The 21061-nt window shown below is 40.2% G+C and overlaps 1 long non-coding RNA gene across 1 annotated transcript in view; it reads right to left on the bottom strand.

Moving 5' to 3' along the window:
• The window catches only part of LOC309349312, a 152261-nt gene that overhangs the window by 129480 nt on the left and 1720 nt on the right, over positions 1 to 21061 (bottom strand). The gene's annotated exons all lie outside the window — the stretch shown is intronic.

The raw sequence follows: 21061 nt of genomic DNA on the forward strand, positions 1-21061 counted from the left end.
GGATTGGCACCGTCCATAGGAAATCCAGTGGCAGCAGACTTAACCTAAACTTATAAGAAGACTAAAACCTTAATACCACACCAGAAGGAAAGGAAGACAGAAAGTAGAAAGTCAGGCTCCTTCTGGCCTATTATTATAGTCAGCATGACCTTGAGTGAAAGAGATAACAGAACCAGTCCAAACAAGCTATTCAGCTTCTACAAAGGAATAAACCAAACATCAGGAACCTTCTGTCTGTTTTTTAGGCAGAATAGAAACTTGCTTGTCGGCTAGAAACCTCCAGTTTGCACTAGTTTGTATCACACAGAGAAGCTTCCAGAACCCTCCTGAATCAATTAGAATAGGAAAGATCTCTACATATCAGATCAATACTTTCTTCACCAAAAAAATGCAAACTGACATCTGAGGGGATGCTGACCCATAGCGAAACCCTTATACTGAGGAGAAAGCAGGGATGAAGGAAGGGGAAAGGAATGAAATTTTGGGGTGGGAAGAAACATACAATTGAATTCCGAAAGACGTTCAGGGAAAAGGAAATAAATTGCTTATGGAAATAGACAAAGAAAAGAAGAGAGGGTTTAGACAACCCGCTGCAGAGTAGTGTTGAATAGGTGTGCTCTGGTTGTATTCTTCATACATTTACCAGTTTGACTATAAATAAAGTTAAATCTTAAAAATGTAAGAGGAGACCTGCTGAACCAGCCAAAGGCCTATCTTACACAACAGCCTGTTCTCACAGTGGCCAACCAGATGCCCGTTGGAAGCCCACAAGCAAGAACAGAATACAGCAGCTCTCTCCCCACTTGTGACTCTTAGCAACTGGTGTTCAGAGACAGCTGTAAGAACAAGCCTGGTCTGCAATGCTCTGCATCTTTTCAGTTTGACTGGTTCTACAGGAACAAAAGTACAGTATGTTAAAACAAAGCTATTTCTTGCCCATCTGCTCTGAAATGGGAATCTAAAAATGCCTGGTAACTTGTTTCATTTTCACCAAGGTGCAGAAAATGTTCAGGCATAACAGCTCCTTCAGAGTGGATTAAGCCTACCAAATATTACATATATACACCCAATAATTTTCATGCAGGAAACCCTAAAGCTTGACTTTTAAAACGAAGGGTTTTCATTTTCTGTCAGAATTGGATCCAAATTGCAGGCATGGTCACCTGTTGTGAGGGAATGAAGCCTGCTAAATTTTTGAATAATAGCTGCAATGCTGGTCCTTCAAGGATAGACTTTCCCATTTTGGATGGGTACAATAGGAACTCAGCTAGACTGGTAAAGAAAAAGCGATTTACAAGTTTTGCATATGCGATATAACATTGCACCACCAGATGGCGTTGTGGAGTCCTATTTGTCTCTACCTGTTTTCCCTGTTTAAATTTACAACACATTTAACTGAAATATTTATTTGATGTGTCTAAATCCAGCCTAGGAATCAGTGTGGGTGAAGGTGGCAATATATGATAAAAGAAGAAGAAAAGAGCATGGCTCCTCAGGAAAGACGGGTGGGGGAAAGATCACACACACAAACACCCATGCAAGGAACCTGTTACCCCAACAATTGTTGGCGGGGGTGGGCTTCTGTCCTACCCCCATGGATTTTTGGTGATAAAACGGAGACCTGTCAATAGACTTGAATAGAGGATGGCATTGTACCATCTGAAAAACAAACTCAGTTTTTAATTCCTCGACTGTGAAAGGATTGCCCTGGGGAGATAATTCACTGTGATTAAAAGCTAGGCCTGTCTGACAAAACAAAAGATTCTCTCCATGTCTCCACCCCCTTCACTTCTGAGCTCTGGGCATTTCCCCAGTCAACTTGGGCTCCCCCCCTTTTTCTCATGGGGGGTGTAGGATGGAGGAGGGAGGAAGTGTATTTTTTGGACAACTGATGCCACAGAGCCTTATTTATTAACACAACAATCCAAAATGTAAGAACCTTCCCCAAATCACCTTGATTCATTTCATAATTCGGTCTACACACCTCTAGGATATAGCATCCCCACCCCACCTCTTATTTTCCATGGCTTCTTTTGCTCTCTGTGGGCATCCTGAAGAGGAGATTATGCCATTGAGCACTTTGGTTATAATGGACTTGAAGAATGTGCTTAGAAAATTGATCACATCATGATTGTGGTGACAGTGAAGAAGAAATAAAGGGCTGGTGGCATATCTGTGGGACTTGTGTTTGTAGTGTATCATGTCAGTGATGCTTTAAGAAGCTCATATCACTGAAAGGCCTATTAACATTCTTTCATTTCTTTCTTGCATCTCTCTCCCTCTCCTCCCACCCCACCCTCTCCACACTTTTCAAGGAGCAGCACATACTATCCAGTACAGGCTCACACTGACTAGGTTAAACAATTACACTACACTAATTGGCCTGTGTCGGTCTTGATGAGTAGGTAAACAAATGCTGCACGGGAAAAGCTGAGACAAATTGTATCTAATTAAATTGATGAAAAAAAGTGACAATGACAACAAAGAAAGCAACATTCACAGTTGCAAATCACAATGCTTATGTGAAAGCACACACCTCTTATCAAAATCTGCAATTCTGCCCTGGGTGCCGGAGAGAGGAAGGTTGATGAGCCATCCCTCCCCCACACATTCGAGAAATCCCTTAATTATAGCATATAAAAAGGATTGGCTACCATCTATGTTCAGCCATATGAGCTCCTGTGTGTGTGCTCCATGCATATACAAAATGTGCAAGTGAAAATAGTGGTGACTCGCCCACATTGCTAAAAGGAAAAGGTTTATCATTTGTTCTTGCAAATTACCTCCTTCCTCCATTATATATTTACAGATGCTTCAGCTGTTCCAAAGAAGCAGCAAAAGAGGAAGCACAATTGTGTCGTGCTTCCTTTCCACCTGCTTCTGAACTTCATCAAAATAAGAGCGATGTGCACTTTTGCCACTACAACAGAAGAACATACACAGTCCACATCAGATGAGTGTCTCATATTTAATCTTTCTTGGAACCATTGAATTGGCTTTAAGCATTAGGGCTAAGGTCAGAATGGCTAGCTTTCAATACACAATGGAAAAAACCTTCTTATTTGCAGTTGCCCACCTTGCTCTATAATAAATGTGAACATTTAAAGTTCACAATTGCTTTCAAATTTTAAGAATAAAAAAATATGCAAAATTAATTTAGCTTTCTGGTTTATTTTGAATTTGGAGAAGACTCAACTCAACCAGATTAGGGTTGATATGATACTTTCTTCAAGGAAGATAATTGTGTGTCTTCTCTGGACTAACAGCACCAGGAACATGGCACATGGCACCAAATCAGACCCTGAGCTGATTTAGTCAGTAGCCGTATAACTCACTCATTTATTTATTTACCAACCACTTTTCCAGAAAATGTCTCAAGGTGAAATATAATAAATCACATACCATTAAATACAATAAAAGCAGTTTGGTAAAAACAAAAGCAAGCATCAGAGCGCAAAAACAGATATCAAATCACAGCTCAAATACAACCCTAAAGAAGTTTTCAAGCAAGCAATAATGGACTCATGTCTAGGGAATTAAAGTGGCTCTGTGGGTGCCTGTTTTCTAAATATTCACTGGAGGGGTTGGTAACTTACAGGCCAAAGATATCTGCGATCAGATGCTGGCTCCCTGCTCAGCTTCCGCCACCAGTTCAGAGAAGGGAGTTACAAGCGGATCCATCTAGGACATTGCTGATAATTCTTTAGTTTAGGAAGTCATGTGCTGCTACCTGGTACCAATGGCTGTCATAAAGTTTCCAGAGCTGCTGTCTGGTGAACTTGTCCCTGGAGAAGGCCATCAAGTTTCTCCTCCTACCAGCCAGTGTAATGTAGTGGTTAAGAGCGGTAGTCTCGTAATTTGGTGAACTGGGTTCGCTTCCCTGCTCCTCCACATGCAGCTGCTGGGTGACCTTGGGCCAGTCACACTTCTTTGAAGTCTCTCAGCCCCACTCACCTCACAGGGTGTTTGTTGTGGGGGAGGAAGGGAAAGGAGAATGTTAGCCACTTTGAGACTCCTTAGGGTAGTGATAAAGCGGGATATCAAATCCAAACTCTTCTCTCCAAACTCTTCTCCATGTCACAAAACTACTGGTCTTCACCCTTATTTTAGTACCCTGCCAATCTGACTTTGGATCCCAGCCTTCAACCTTTCTCTATGCCTACTTGCTGTGCACCCGCCTATCCTGTTCAATACAGTGGTACCTCGGGTTACAGACGCTTCGGGTTACAGACGCTTCAGGTTATAGACTTCGCTAACCCAGAAATAGTACCTCGGGTTAAGAACTTTGCTTCAGAATGAGAACAGAAATCGTCCAGCGGCAGCGGGAGGCCCCATTAGCTAAAGTGGTACTTCAGCTTAAGAACAGTTTAAGGTTAAGAATGGACCTCCAGAACGAATTAAGTTCTTAACCTGAGGTACCACTGGTATAGTCACTCAGCTTATATAACCTGAATCCTTGCAAAAGAGATTCCAAGGTCCTTGGAGGAGGCAGTAACTGGTGTGCAAATCAGGAAAGTACTTGTAAATGGACTAAATCAATGCCAATTCTGGCATTTGAGACAGTAAAACAACAAATAGTGACAAATTATTTGCAATACCTTGCTTGGGTTATCTGGATTGGCTCCAGATAGAGGTGGAACTTGACATTTTGTTGGCAAATGTGTGATCCCAACCATTATTATTTATGCAACAATGCATTGCAGAGATGGTGGGCAGGCATACACCAAATGTTGCTTGTGTAGGAGGATGAGCAGATGCTGAATCCCTGCCATGACCATCTGATTCTCCTCAGAAAATGCCTACTGGGCCATATTTACATATAATTTAGGATGCTGCCTGTGGGAGGACTTAAACTGCAGGGGCATTTATAGAGTAGAATTAAATAGCCCCTGTTCTCAGTCGCTATCACCTGCAAGTGCCTTCCCACTCCCCAAACTACATTTATGAAGAGAATCGATTATGGAATTCTGTGCTTCTCTCATAACATCTACAGTTCTTTCTGTGGGGCATCAGCAGAGCTGAAATAATTGGGGAGTATTGTTCTGCCACTTGGAACTTGACCTACAGTGTCCCACAGGCTTCAACATTATCACTACTGTTTATGTCCTAGGATGTTCAAATGCACTTTTAAAAAACACAAAAAATGACAAACAAAGCTTTAAAAAGAAGAAGAGGAGTCATGGCTGTACACTATGCACTGCAAAGTCCCTTCTGCAGTAGACTTGATGGACCAGGCCTGACAGTGCCCATAGGACTCCTATCTATGTGTGTACTTATGTCAGGTTTTCTGAGGCACCACACACTGGGTCTCAGCTGCTCTCTCAAAAACCTCAGGTGTCTCTGTCACACCTTACTGATTACTTTATCTCCCTCAACAGCAGCAGCACCTCATGCAAGAGAATATCACACGATGTTTCACTCACATCTAAATGTGCTTATTCTCCTCAGTGAGCGTGCAATTCTAAGGCCTCTTCGCTTTTACCTCAGCCAACATTCATTCACTCTTCCTTCTCTCTGCCAGACACAACCGTTTTGGTTGTCTAGGTTACTTGCTGGTTGCAGCCCATGGCTCTCTTTTTTAAAAACCAACCAACAAACAAACCCTGCGACTTTACCTTATTTATTATTTCAACAAAGCTGTGAGAGATACTGATTTGGCAAAGGTAACCCTGCAAGTTTCATGGACTTGAGTCTCCAACACATAAGCCGTCAACTGTCCAGCTACTGATAGCTGGCTTAAGTCAAACACCGGTTGCATTAATATGTGGATTGATTCATTAATTTACAGCTAAGCCTGAAAAGTAGAGAGGGGTCTGAGTTCCCTCAGATATTACTGGATTCCAAGTCCCATTATCCTTGATCATTGGTCAGACTGCCTGGGGCTGATGGGAGTGAGAGTCTAATAATATCTGGAGGGCCTAAAGTTCCTCACCCCAACTGTAGAGAAATCATCCACGCTTCTTATCAAAGGAATGCTTGGCAAACTGATGTGCAAATAAATAACTGATTTTTGCAAGAATACTGTTGGAAAGACCTTCTTATCAACCATATCTCAAGGTAACAGCAGCAGCAACAACAATAAAATAAACCAATTTAATAATAATAATAATAATAATAATAATAATAATAATAAAAAGCCTCAAGCCTGTTGCATTTCTAATTTTAATGAGAAAACAATAAGGAGGTGATAAGCTGGCAGCTGCATTTTTAGCTAACATTCCTCTTTTTAAATTTTACCTCAGTGGAATCAGGCTATATTGGTAGGTAATTTTCCATGACAAAAGATGAGGAACTCACCAGCAAATTCCCTTCTGCTAGTTGTATTGGCATCCCGTTCTTGCTGCCTAGTACAGTTAAGTTTTTTAGATACTTTACTTGCATTTCTAATTCAGTTATTCTTCTGAAATTTATTCAAAGGATTTATGCTTATGAAATTATAATATAATGCTGCCTATATGCCAATGAGCTGCAGGCAAAGAAAATAATTTTCTTCAATTTACAGTTATGAGGCTGGAAGAAAATGATGCCTTCTTATCACCTCTTTTTCTTTGTATGTCTCTCTCTCTCTCTCTCTTTTAGTCTTCAGAAGGCAGGAACTGATGATGAATTCTTAAGCAGATCACACTGATAATTGTATTTCAGAACTGTCATCTCTGAGAAGACTGTCCACAGAGGTGTCGCAGTTCACTTGAGCTATTTGTGTCATTGCTTCTCCAAGAGCTCAGCCCTCAATAATATTTTTTCTAATAATAATAAAAAACACCCTAAATCACTCGGGATATTGTTAAGTCTTCTGAAAGGATTATTAGATGGGAGGATTTATAGATGACACTTTTTAACAATTAAACAGGAAAATTTTGATGAAGTTAAGTTGCCATTTTGTACTGCAGCCATAAAGGTGTAGATGTATTCAGATATAATATTTATAATATATATATATACAATATTCAGATATAATATTTATAATATATAATTAGCTGCACAGCATAGTTACTGTATTTTTCTGCATATAGGACAATGGTTTTTGCTAAAATATTCAAGTCAAAAATTGGGGGTCATCTTATACACGGATGGTGAATGCACAGGGGCTCTGGCTCTGATGTGGGTGGCTTGGGCTCGGGTTCAAGCTCTTGAAATATGGCAACCCTAACTTTGGGAGACCTCCCCAGCTCAAAGTTGTTCTGTTTGATCTTTAAAATATTCATTTCTTAATTTTGGGTTCATAATACATGGGGGCGTCTTATACACGGTAATTGTGACTGGGTTTTTGTTTAGAACATTCTTAAATGAAACTTTGCTGTTCACAAATAAACTGTGGTGGGGACTTTAATTCATCAAAACAAAATCAAACTGAGATTTTTGAAGGCCACCCAACCTTATCATTCTGAGTAGCCTTCTGTAATGAATGAGCTTAGCTGGTTGTAAAATAATGGTAAACAATGTTTGCCTAATCCTGACTTTCTCTGGCAGGGCCATGGTGTAATATACAAACTTACACTTGTGTGCATGAAAGGGTTAACCTGAGCTCAGGTTTTCAGTGAGTGTGACTTAACAGGCTCTCTGTAGCCTCTGCTCCCCAACTTCTTGGTTTTTTCTTGGTTTTGCTTCCTGGAACAAGCAAAGAAGGAGCCATGTGGCTTAGGCTTCTAGCTCAGCAAATGCTGCAAGTGAATGGAATCTCACCAAAAGGGAGATTTTAAAGCCTGCTTCTTTGCTAACCCAAAGATTGCATTAATTTTTTTTGTAAGGAAATAAAGTCTTTTTCTTTTTAAGTCATTTGGAAACTTTTTTCATCTGTATTTTACTGCTATCAGATGGAGACTTGTTTGCTGTAACTTCTGGAAACTCTTGTGAGTCAATCATTCACTTGTTTAAAAAGCTAAGTGTCCAGCCCAAGTATTTTCATGGGGAGTGTTTGCTTAAAGACTTATATAATGCATTTAGGTATGTCATTTTCACTAATATATTCATCTTCATGCATATTTCTGCCTGATGTGTGCATTTTTGTAAACATTGTTTGGCTGGAAATCTGCACCACAAAATTCTGGGAGTGTGAATTTTAGAGGATCATAGAATTGTAGAGCTGGGACCCTGAGGGTCATCTATTCCAACCCCTGCAATGCACGAATATGCAGGTGGCCCAGCTGGGGATTGAACTGGCAACCTTGGTGTTATCAGCACCATGCTCTAACCAGCTGAGCTAACTGGAGTTTATGGCTGTGTTTTAGTTGTCGCATGGTAAATTTGGCTTTAAATGAGAACTGAATGGAATCCCTACTCTCTGGCAAGTGGGATTAGAACTTCAGCCTGTCAGATACAACCGATCTTACATTTGTTTCCAAAGAGTTCTCTTCACATAATAGGTGCTGCATGCTAGTCTTGTGTTACAGCAAATTGGGGCCCTAATCAGTAGCATAAAACACTTTTTTCATATCAGCAGTCATCCTTGCTGACATATATTCAATCCCAATGTTCACTGGTGAGCTAAAATGTGACGCTTCCTTCTTCAGATTGATATACATAATCCATTTCTGCAAGGCAAAGTTCTTAAAGAGCTGTATTGTGAAGTACACCTCTCTCTGCATTAGGTAAATAACATCATACCAGTCATTCCGTTCATTACATTCTGTTGATTATTGGAAAGGAAACAAGGCTTTCTCAGAAATAAAACCTTCCCAGGGAAAGCATTCTTTTCCTTCTTTCCCAAATTGGCTTTTAGATAGAGCTCTTCACATACACAGGCATGTAAGTGAACTTGGATGACAGGCTTGATATTCATTCAGGGTCACATCTCACATTATAATCTCCCTGGTTATTAGTATTAATCATATCATAACTGATAAATGAGACATTAAAACAAAAGTTATATACCTCATCATGTATGAATTTATGAGCATTTGTTGGATTCCTGACGTATGCACCTAGACCAAACTCCCCTCCCATGCAGTCACTTTGCCATTCACACATTTGAAATGAAATGTTTTCCCCCCTAACATGACAATTAATAATAGCTTAGGAAAGCATTTTAGGAGCATCTTTTTATGCTAACGAGAAAAGAGGTAACTTTTATAGATCCCCTAAATGACTGTGCCCTAGAACAGTTGGTCCCAGAAATGACCAGAAGGGAATGACCCTGAACTTAGTCTCCAGTGGTAACCATACCTGGTGTGAGATGTTGAACCAACTAGGAACAGTGACTACAGTGCTATAAAATTCAACATCTATGTAAGTGGGCAATTGCGAAGAAAACCCAGCAAAGCTACAGAAGCATTAAATAGCTATGCCCAGTGGCAAATATCCCCTTTGGGGGCAAAGTGCTCGAGATGGTGGTAGTGGCCCAGCTTCAGGCCCAGTCATGGCACTGACTGAAACCATCTTGGTCATCCTTGTTGAGGACATTTGTCAGGAGAGAGCTGTAACCTGCCCTAGGATCTCATGGTCAATAGCATGAAAGAAATTATATATGTATTTATGGGTTATGGATAGACAGACATAGATAAATCAACCCCTGTACCTGATAACTGGAAATGTAACATGATTCCTTACAGAATCGGTCCAGGGGGAAACTCAGGAAATACACGTCAGTTAGCTAATCGTATTTTCAGGAAAACTGGTATAAATCATTACTAAAACATATAGAAGGACAAGTCTTGCTGAGGAAGAACCAGTATGGTTTCTGCAAGGAAAAGTCTGGTCTCATAATACTAGAACCCAAGGCCATCCAATGAAGCTGTATGTATGAAAATTCAGAACAGACGGAAGGAAGTACTTCTTCAAACAGTGCATCATTACACTCTGGAATTCACTAACACAAGACACAGGCTACCAACCTGGATGGCTTTAAAAGTAGTTCAGACAAACTCATGGAGGATAAGGCTATCTGTGGCTACTAGCCATGATGGCAGTGTACTGTATCAGAAACAGCATGCCTTTGAATACCAGTTTCTGGGGAGTACAAGAGAGGAGTGTTGTTACATTCGTGTTCTGTTTGTGGGCTTCCCATAGGCATCTGTCTGTGAGTATAGGATGCTGACCCTGATGGTCTGATTCAGCAGGACTGTTCTTATGTTATTAAAATAATATTTTTAAATACACACGTATAGGGATCCTTAGCAATAATGTCAGTTGTCCCGTTATCCTTAGCTATGGCTACATGTACTGAGAGGGTTAAAGGAAAGTCCTGCTGTTTCATTCCTGGTCATTCCAAGGAAAGCTATCTCATTGCGTGAGCCAAATTCCCCGCCATGTCACATTACAGATTGGCAGCAGAAGTAATCCAAGAGAAATCTAAATCCTTGCTAATCAGGAGTGCCAGCACATGTTACAAATATGAGAGTGAAAATCTGAGATGGAGCTATCCTTTCTCTTGGCTCAACGGCTTAGTGCTAACAGCTATAAACTTTAGCTAATCACCCAGGCTTGCCCATGTTAGAATGAGCAGCACTTTATTAATCAGGCTTTCTGAAGATGGTAACAGCAATTTGATTGTGTAAGTCATTTGCTCTGTCTTTATAGCCTTCCCTTCATCCCAGGATTCAGGGTGGGGTGCAACACAATTAAAACATTTAAAACAATTCACATACAATGCAGTACATCCTTAAAATTACAATCCATAAAGACCCATAGACCTACAGAACAGGCTCCTCATTTTAATGCAGTAGTAAAAGTAATACTCACATTAATACTACCATACTAGTAACACTAATACTACAAAAGCCAGGCAAACAAGTCAGTCTTTACCTCGTGCCAAGATGACGTTTATGCTTCTAGAGGGAGGGCATTCCATAAGGAAGGATGACCATGGAGAAGGGACTATCCTGTGTCACCACATAATGCATTTCTCCTGGTGGTAGGAAGCAGAAGACACCTTCCCTCCTGAGATCTAACAACATGAGCAGGAGGCTGATACAGGGAGAGACATTTCTTCACATATTTGGGTCCCAAATCATTTGGGACTTTATAGGTCAGCATGAATGACTTTCAATTCAGCCCTGAAGTACAAGTAGATCTTTTACAATCAGTGTTACATGATTCCAGCCGGCAACACCAGTTAACCTTCTGGCCACTGTATTCTGCACTGGCTGTAGCTTCCAGACCATCTTCCAGTGCAGCCTGATGTAAAGAACTTTACAATAATCCAAACAGGAAATTACCATACTGCTAGGAAGTAGTCAGACTATCTCTGTTCAGGAACAGCTGTGATTGATGAAGTACTCCATATCACCTGGACCTCAAGTAATCAAACTACACAACTGTTGGTTGAGGGAGAATGCAACCTCATCTAGAACAGGCAGTTTACCCACTTTCCAGGGGCAAGAACCATCCAGCCACAGGGACTCCCCATCATGTTGGGATTTGATTTCAGTAGTTTGGCATTCATCCAGCCCATTCTTCATTGCAGACACCGGTCTTGCACCTGCAAGCCTCACCATACTCTGGCAACTGCAAGGAGATCATTGGCTCTATCCATAACCAAGACTGGATTACTGCAATGTGCTTTATGTGGGGCTTCCCTTGAGCTTGACCTGGAGCCTGCAGTTAGTGCAGAAGCGTGATTGCTGACAGGAGTGAGACCTTGTTAATGTATAACACCTGTGCTCAGAGATCTGCACTGGTTGCATTTCTGCTACTGGGCTACATTCCAGATATTGCTATTGGTATACATAATTTAGGCAGTGCAGCTGGAGGCATGTGATTGTCTCTTGACACCAACAGCTGAATACGATACACTTAAGTATTCTTGCCTATAGTGTGTGCATCCTGCTATTATCTCCAGTCACAGGTGTTTCAGGTATTTGTAGTGTTCCAAAACCCTGTAAAACCTGTCTGATCAAAAATGACATAGGGACAAAATAAGTCAGTGTATACTGCCTTCAAATTTCTTGAATATGTTACCCCTTTCTGGCCTGAGTATATTGTTAAGTTAGAGATATCTGAAGGCTTGCAAGTCATGTTTTCCATCTGCGCCTCTCCACTGAGAATCATATTAACAGGGTCTTGATGACAATCTCTGCCAGAAGAGTTATGTGCAACTCAAAAGGTTTTTAATCTCAGCAACACAGATTGGCCTAATGAGTGTTATCCAAAACATTTAGAATCAGAAAATTCTGAAACATTTTAGCTGAAGCTTTTTAAAAAATGGCACTCACTTTTAAAATGTTCTTGAATTTAATAGAATTGTAATTATATAATAAATTAACTTATAGCTTTATAGTTAATATATTCTCCCCCCCGCCCCACCATTTAGCATTGACTTATGATATTCCTTCCTCGTAAATTACCTTTAGCCTCACACATACAAAATATCTATGGGCCTGAAAGTGATTTGCAAGCCTTAAGAGATTTTTTAAAAATAAAGTTTTTGTAATTGTCTGGTTTATGCATTTATCTTGTGAAGCTTCTTGGAACAAAGAGGGTCAAAGTTCTTTTTTCTTCAAATAAAAGTTGAGTTTATTATTTTAACACATGCCTCATGATCTCAATATTTTTTTATAAAAAAAATATTCTTGCACTTATGAGACTTTGAATAAAAATTGTGACAGTTGGCAAACCTAAAAGCAAAAATACTGGGTCATCTGCTTATGGTAATAATGCTTGCAAAGCCATGTGTGCACTTTTCCCTTTGAAGGCTGGTTACAGCATCAGCCCTGATCCTGCAAGCTGTTCCATGTGGAGAGAGACCCTGGTACTCATGCAATTATTTTTCCCTGGAGCTATACTGCTGTTTGTTATGTTTAGAAATAGTAGCTCTCAACAATACCAGTTTTAGGTTGATTTAGTGGAAGCGTCCCTTTACAAAACAAGAAAGAATATTACAGACCTAGCTCTTGTCAAAGGTTTATCACAAGAAAAGATAGCAGCAGAGTCCTCTTGTTGCTTAGACTGGTGACCAAGTGTCAAGTGGAAATGTTTGTATTGATCATGGCCAATTGATTATTATAAGAAGCGTCTTGGCTAGTTTCCCTGTAGCTCTCAACTTAGTGGTGGCATACAGACTTAGTCCTTGTATGATATCCCACAGGTTCCAGGCTCAGAATATGTCATGAACTCAGTTACGACGTACACTAGTTTAAAGGCATTTGAAGGTACTTGAGCTATGACAAACATGGAATTGCTCTTCATACATCCTAATACAACTCTATATTGACCCAATGCAGCTCTTATTTCTGTTGTCCCTGTAGATAAGCCATGATCAGCCTGGGGATGGCCTTTCTCAACCTTTGGTCCCTAGATGTTGTTGGACTACAACTCTACATCATTCCTGGCCGGCATGACCAGGCATGAGGGATGATGGGAGTTGTAGTTCAGTAACATATGGGGACACAAGGTTGGGAAAGGCTGGTTTGGAGAGATGTAAAAGCAGAAAGGAAAACTCATTGATAGCAGATTATTTTCTCTATTGCTTATCTAGGAACACTTTGAATAAGTACTTTGATATCAGAGAAGGATGGTGATGTGGTGAACAAGGTCTCACTGATACTGTGATGTATGCAAGCAGAGACAAGGGAAAGACTCATTTTGTAAATTTGTTTTATTTTGTTTCAACAATAGTTGTCTCAAAAATTGCCCTTTGAAATACAAGATAAGAATATTGGTTAAAGGAATAGGAAAGGAAACCCCAGCTATCTGTTCCCATAAGCTGTTTATGGCCTGCCCAGTTCTTGTAAAGTTTATCATAATAAAATGCGTATAGTGGAACCTTTTTTAAAAAAGTAAATGTTTGGCATTGTGAATTGCAAATGGAAAAAAGATCTAGAAACATTTCTTCTTCTTTCTATTTTGAACTCAAATGTAACAAGCAGCTATTATGAATGATATACTGGAACAAAAACACGATTATGCACTAAAGAGGAAAAACACATCCAAACTTGTGTGTGTTTTTAAGCCACAACATAATCATAAAGGTATTGTTTATACAGTAGTTCATTTATACTGCAATAGCAGCACCCAAAAGCTGAAGTCCATAATCTCCCCCCTTTTTTTTTGACAGCTTGTTCAGCAAGATATGATAACCTGCTACTTTCCCGTACTTCCTTTTGTGTGCGCTGCAACAGCTGCCCCAACCAGTCCTAAATGTTTGGACTGGAATTGTTTGTTGCCACACTTGCACTATGCCATATTCTGCAAAGTTAAATTGGATTTTTTTTATGTTACTCTTAAGAATTTATACCTGACACAGATCTCAGGACATCTTTAAATGGAGCATTTGGATAATCAGTCAGATAATCATTCATGTGGCCACAAGCCACATGACAACTGCAGTTCAGTATGTGGTGTTCCAACATCTGGTGTTATGTACTGAGTTGAATAGGATCCAAAATGCAACAGTCTGATTGGTCCTAGAACAATAGGATTCAGAATGCAGCAGTCTGATTGGTCCTAAAACAATGCAGCAGTATGATTGGTCCGCAGGAGCCACCCAATCCAGCTCCAGGTGGAAGTGAATCCTCAACCGGATTGGCCTACAGGAAAATCCCAGAATTAGCCGATCACGTGCGGCCCATTGTGTAAATAATGTATATAAAGCAGATATTGTGGGGGAACTTTCAATCCTTGCACTATGAGCTGAATAAAGAGCATGAAATCCACACTCGACTCAGAGTATATTTCATCTGTTTTCATTGCAAATGGAAGAAACTAAAGTCCTAGCATGGGTAAAACCTGTGCTAGTTTTCTCAAGAACTCATCTGAACCCATGAACACCTCTTTTGTTCTCTTATAATGGCAATGGCGCCATTTCTGGCTGGAAAAAAGCCGTGGGTAAAACAAACATACTATTTTGAGGTTCATGTCCTCACTCTTTCAGGGATTCCTTCATGCACTTCCAAGTTAGTTTTCTGTTGTCGAACTTGGAACCTGAGAAGCTCTGTTTAGTTTTTTCTGCTAGAACTGGGCCATGAGTATTTTTATTTTTTACAGATTATGGTGTTCTGTTGTGCAGTGCATGTACACACAACCAATTATACAACTCTGTACTTGTCATGCACATTATATACTTGCTTTTCTTCTTCCTCCCTCCATCCCATATTAACAGAGCTAGCACAAGGGGTTTTACCACCTGGTGGAAACTGGCCATGTCAAACACAGTGTGAAAACCTGGATCTGTGCAGGGTTTTCAGCCCGTTGACCTAAGCCCTCCTAGGTGGTCACCTACTTTGCTTTAAAAATGTTTAAAATGCCTTTAAATTACTGTTTTAGTTGTGGTCAATGCACATTGGCAAGATTTGAGAAAATATTGCTTTGCCTGTCTTTAGAGTCCCTCTCCTAGAATTTATAATATGCTCTCTATGGAAGGAGCCCCCCCCCCCCGCATATGATGATCCCTGAGAGTATACAAAAGTTTTATTCTTTTGTCCAAGGTGTCATTACATGGCTTTAACAATTCTGGAATCATAACAGCACAGAATTTTGGCCCATCATCTGGTCTAATTGCTTGTTCTAAAGTAGAATACCGTACCTCTATCTCTAACAAGTGCCAGTTCAGCCTTTTCTTCAAAACATCCAAGTAAGAAGATTGTACAACTCATTAGACTTCTTGTTTCACTGAAACATTTAACTAATGTTTAACTTAAACCTGCTTTCCAGAAATTTAAGCCCATTCTTTCCTTTCCTATTGTACTATTGTGAACATTGTTCTTCCCAACAAGTCTTGCAAACATTTTCAATCTACCATAGTTTCTTTGTTAGTAAATGCCAATATATTGCTCGACGAATTCAGCAGCATAATCTCACTCTGGAATCAGATACAGAATCTGCTCCCCTTTCTTGTCATGTTTGTTATGTACAACCATTAAAACGTCTTCCCAATGGCAATTACATTGATACTATGATACCTAAATTGCAAACATTATATCATGGACTGGTTGGAGGCAGAGGAATGCTGGGAGGAACCAGATAGGGAACCACTCAGGGAAGAATGCTCAAAGCCTGGGCAGTGGTGGTGGGACAACAATGAGTGGTCAGAGGGAGAAGCTTGGGAGGAGGTGTCAGAAGCTGAAGAGGTAACAGTGAGCTAGGTCAGTCTGTAGCAGAAAGAAGTTCAGAATCGGAGGCAGAAGATGAAGCTGCTGAGTGGGAGGAGGGAGGCCAAGAGATGAGCCAGAGAGATAAGTCAAGCAGAGATGTATCAGGCTGGTGAAAAGTCATGGGTGTCTATTCCTCCTACTGCAACAAGCTCCCCTCCTCCTGTCTCCCAGAACCAGAAGTGGCATGAAAGGGGCGGAGGAGAGGCTGGCTGCACACAGACACAGTCTCTGATTGCTTGGGGGGAAACCCTGTAGAGGAGAGGACTTAAGGCAGCTGTGGGGAGGCAGGGACTTTCAGTCTCGTCAACTGATGCATAGGATAAGAAGACCTACTGGAGATGAGTTGCTGTGCTCATTAGGCCCGATACTCAGGCATGAGAAGATCGTGCTTTTGCTAATAAAGAGTTTACTCCAACTTTGAATGGTGTGATTTAATGCCGGCTTGCTCTTTGACACATTGTAGCAGCAATTGCCTTCTGTTGACTGGGAGCATCCGATCCTGGGGTCCTTCTGAGAGCCCTCGTTCTTCTCCTTTAACTTATAAGCTACTATACAAGCCAATTTAATTTTAATTTTAGCTGTTTACCACTGGGACAAACCTACCTTAAGAACATAATAAGAGTCCTGCTGGATCAGCCAAGCATCCATCTAGTCCAGCATCCTCACAGTGACCAAAGGGATGCTCATGGGAAGCCCAGAAGTACAACCTGAGTGTAGCTGCGCTCTCCCCGCTAGAGATTCCCAGCACCAGGTATCCAGACTGCATCTGACAGCAGAGGCAGAGCATAGCCATCATACCCTAATATGTCCCGACAAATCAGTGGTTGATATCTGCTGAATTAACAGAGACAGAGCAATAAGGCCAAGGCAACAACATGAAGTGAGATATATTGGAGCAGAAATGGTTCAGATCAGAACCCATTTGATAACTTTAACTAAAAAAAAAGCAGACTTCTCAACAAGAATATAGAGCATTCCATTAAATAAACACACAAAACATTGTTTCTAGCTCCTAAGACTTACAAACTTGCAAATGTATATATGTGCCCTGATATAATGGGCTTTCTTTCTTTCTTTCTTTCTTTCTTTCTTTCTTTCTTTCATGCTGTAGCACAATAGCAGCCAAAACTGAGACCTCCTCTAGACAGCATGCCTAATGATAATGGATAATGGGACTTGCAGTATCTGAGGGGCACCATATTGGTGGCTGCTGCTATAGAGCATCTATTCTAAAAAACATAGTTCAAATTAAAAGATCTCTCTAGATTCCTAGAGGAAGAACAATATGGACTTTAGGCAGAATGGTTTGCCAACGAAGAAACTGGATACAACTCTCTTCTTTAGCCAAAGGAGTACTTTAGCCAAAGGAGGAGTTGTTTATTTATAGAAACTTGCACTTGAAATTTACACAATAGGAAATATTTGCTCAGGTCATTAGGCAATACTGTCACCAGGAAGGAAGGAAGGAAGGAAGGAACTTGTGGGTCTGGGTGCAACAAAAGATTAAACATAAATTTATATGTTTTTTTTCAACTTCCAACTTGCTGTGACACTGGATGTTATATAATTTCAGTGACATTACTTCCTATTCATTTGATTATAAGCTTTTCTAATAAATACATAATGAAAGAGCATACATATTAATGAATCCTATGACAAACACGTTAACATGCAACTCTACATATTAATCTTGGTAAGCAGAAATCCTATTTACTTTTTCCTCTTCACTACACTAACATTTTGACAGTTTGCTAGCCCCTCCAGTTCTGTTTCTTCCATTCCCTGCATACATACTACTGCCTCTGGTCATGTTTGGTAGCAAAAGTGAAGGGCAGGCCACCTTCATGTGGGACGGGAGCAGTACTGCTCTGGAGAAATGAATATTATCTCTCCACCAGTTTCATTCAGGTCTGCATGAAGGGCCTTGGAAATGTGCAATAAACATGTGTGTGTGATAATGAGATTGTTGGTGGAAAGTCATCTTGAAAAGACAAGGAGCAATTAAGCTTGCTTACTTACACAAGTTAGAATGACAAGATGCCACTACTGGCCCCACTCATCCATATAATAGGGTTCTCCTATCCAGCTTAGCTACACTGGGAAAGGCATTTCCTGTCAAACCTCTGCCATGGCTCCACCGTGACACAATCTGCCTTCATTCCTTTTGTACACATTTTATTCCTACCATCACATCAGTGTCCTAATTTCAACTGTCTGTGAGCAAATTCCGGAATTAAAATATTTCTACAATTCAGTGCAAAAGCTCCTTGTAGAACTGAATATTTATTTGTATCTGTAGACTCTCTTGTCCAATTTTAATTGCATACTTAAAGGTGTCACTGGATGCACATGTCAGTTGCCCATAAGCATTTATTAATGCAATGTGTTGAATCAACAGATACTGCATCCACTGTTCATTATCTTAAAAATTTAGACAGTGTATCTGGGAGGCTATTCACACACACACACACACACAGAGAGAGAGAGAGAGAGAGAGAGAGAGAATATGGCGGAAGAGAGGGGGAAACACATGATTATTTGGTAAAGATAATGTAGCCATCGGCTGCTTGACTGAAATGATGAAGCCATCAATTAAGGAAGGAGCCCACCTCACTGTAAGTCAGTGACAAGCATAAATAGTGTATCCAGTTTCTTGTATTAAATGTGTCATTGTAGATCTCTCTACTTGGTATTTGAGCAAGCTGGAAAATAGCATCAGCATTTTTTCCACATCTGGTGATAGTAAAATTCATTGGACCCATGGACTCTTTGGCTACCTGACCCTTTGAAAATTACTCTGATTGCCATACTTCCGTCTGCACCTTTTCACATGTGACAGAACAAAGCTATAAACATTCCCTCTTTATGTAGCAGAGCCACTCATTTTCAATTCTCTCCCCACTCCAAACTTTTCCTTTTGAAATATGAAATTGTCCTTAAGTTTACAAAAGATTATGATGGCATCGGCAGATGAAGAATTAAAATGAATTCCTAGTCATTTTCTACACGCACCCTACATATTTCTCCTGCCCTTGCAATATTCAGCACAAATTATCAATGGTTGTGTCCACACTAGGCTGTTAAAGTGTATGTGGGCTGGTTTCCATTTTGTTCATATTATCGCTTGCAAGTTTATGCCTCCAATGTTTCCCATTCACTCTAGTGAGTGGTGCTTGTTAGACTGTATTCACACTGTGTGTTTTCATCCCCTTCATTCAAGTGGTGCTTCTCTGCATTAATTTTTGAAAGGCAAGGTTTTCAATCAAACATATTTGAACAAGGGAGCAGTAAAATAAATAAATACATAAAATGGGTTGCCACTTCTATTTCAGAGAGAGAGGGGAAAGGCGGGGGGAGACAGAAGGGGAGGCTGTCTCGGGATCTGTAAGTAAATGAAAAATAATCAGAAATTTGGTGTGCAACTCTCCTGGATTATATTAAAACTCTTTAGTGTCTGGATCTACTACGTTCAACATTTCTGTTTAGTACTTCAATCCACTCCTTTCTTGCTGTTTAAATCACTTTATCTTAACAGACCATTGCTAACCTGCAAAGCCATATAGATTCACCAGAAAGAACTTCATGTGTAGGCTATGTTGTCTATGAAGTTTCTACTGTGGTCACTTCTGTGGCTGAACAGCCAAACCGGTTTTAAACTGGAAGATGTCTTGTTTGTTCCTCTATGTGAGTGGCTGTTTGTTCCTCTATGTGAGTGGCTCTTTAAAGACAACTCTGGCTTGTCATACAGGTTCTGTATTGCGCTTGCAAAAGGTTTTTTTTTCAGAATTACAGCACAAGTAGACTGAAATTATTGGTAGGCTGAACTTTACTCACCTAATTGCTCCAACTCTGGTGGTGTTTTCAAGACACACAGACAGTAATATAAATTGAGAAAAAAATTGCATATGATTACTTTAGTTCCAGGTCAAATTATATGTATGTGGCTTGTCTGGAGTCCACCTTTGTTTAGGCTAACCCATAACACATTTAGAATATTACAGACACAGTGCTTAAGAAGAAGAAATTACAAAAGTGAAGATTTGGCAAAATATGATTTCTCAAATTGTAGAAGGCTATGGGAAGGCGTTTTTCAGAATTGGTGGATTATTTGGCTTTGAAAGTGTTCTTATGGGGAAGCAAAGGCTGAAAAAATGTATAATTCATTTCAAAATGTAATCTATTAGATGAGAACAAGCATGCCAATTGTAAATTTACTAATAATTTTGTTTCTCAAAAATTAAAGTCTGCTATAAGGGCACCCTCGCCTTCCTCTTCCCTCCCATACTAAGGCAAAGATCAGAAAGTAGAGGGAAAGGTCGTTTAGTGTACTGCTGGTAAAATACAAATGAGAAAAAAGGATTAATTATATCACTTATTGCATTCAGGGGGCCAGGAGGTTTGACCGTCTATTTTACCATACCTTATAATTTTGAAGAATTCAGTGCATTTGGGCATTGCAAATGAACTGCTATCCAAAGCACTGTTAATAATCTAAAGTTGGCTGTTAACATTGTAGAAGCCACTGCCTATATAATTTCAGTGAATGACCTGAATGACACTGCAATGGAAAGTGAAATACCTCTCTTCCTTCTTTATGTTATTTGCCTTGAGCAAAGGCTGCTCCACATTGTGTACGTTTAGTCAAGCCCGCATGATGAAAGGGCAGCAAATAAGCTCAGACTCATGCTTTGCTAAAGCTTCTTCTTCAGCGGAAAAGACTGAAGCAGAGGTAAAGTGCAAATTGTGTCAGCCAATTTCTGCCCTCTACTCACTAAGTTAAGGTAGAAATTGGCTCACACTGTTACATTCCCCAACTGAGCAAAAAAGCCAGTGGGGCTTCCTGTGGTCCACAGCCTTGAGACTTGAAGAAACTATTCAGGAGGTACTAACCGCCCAGGGACCACTTGTAGGAAGACAGCCCTAAACAAGGCAAAGTGTTGGAAAGCTGGTTAAGAAAAAGTAGCAAGGAAGTAAGAAGGGATTAGTTCATGCTCAACAAAAGTCCTAATCTTTTAACTCTGTGGTTTTTCTTTGTG

Source organism: Podarcis erhardii (assembly GCF_964252035.2).
Source record: "Podarcis erhardii genome assembly, chromosome: 8".
NCBI classification, from domain to species: Eukaryota; Metazoa; Chordata; class Lepidosauria; order Squamata; family Lacertidae; genus Podarcis; species Podarcis erhardii.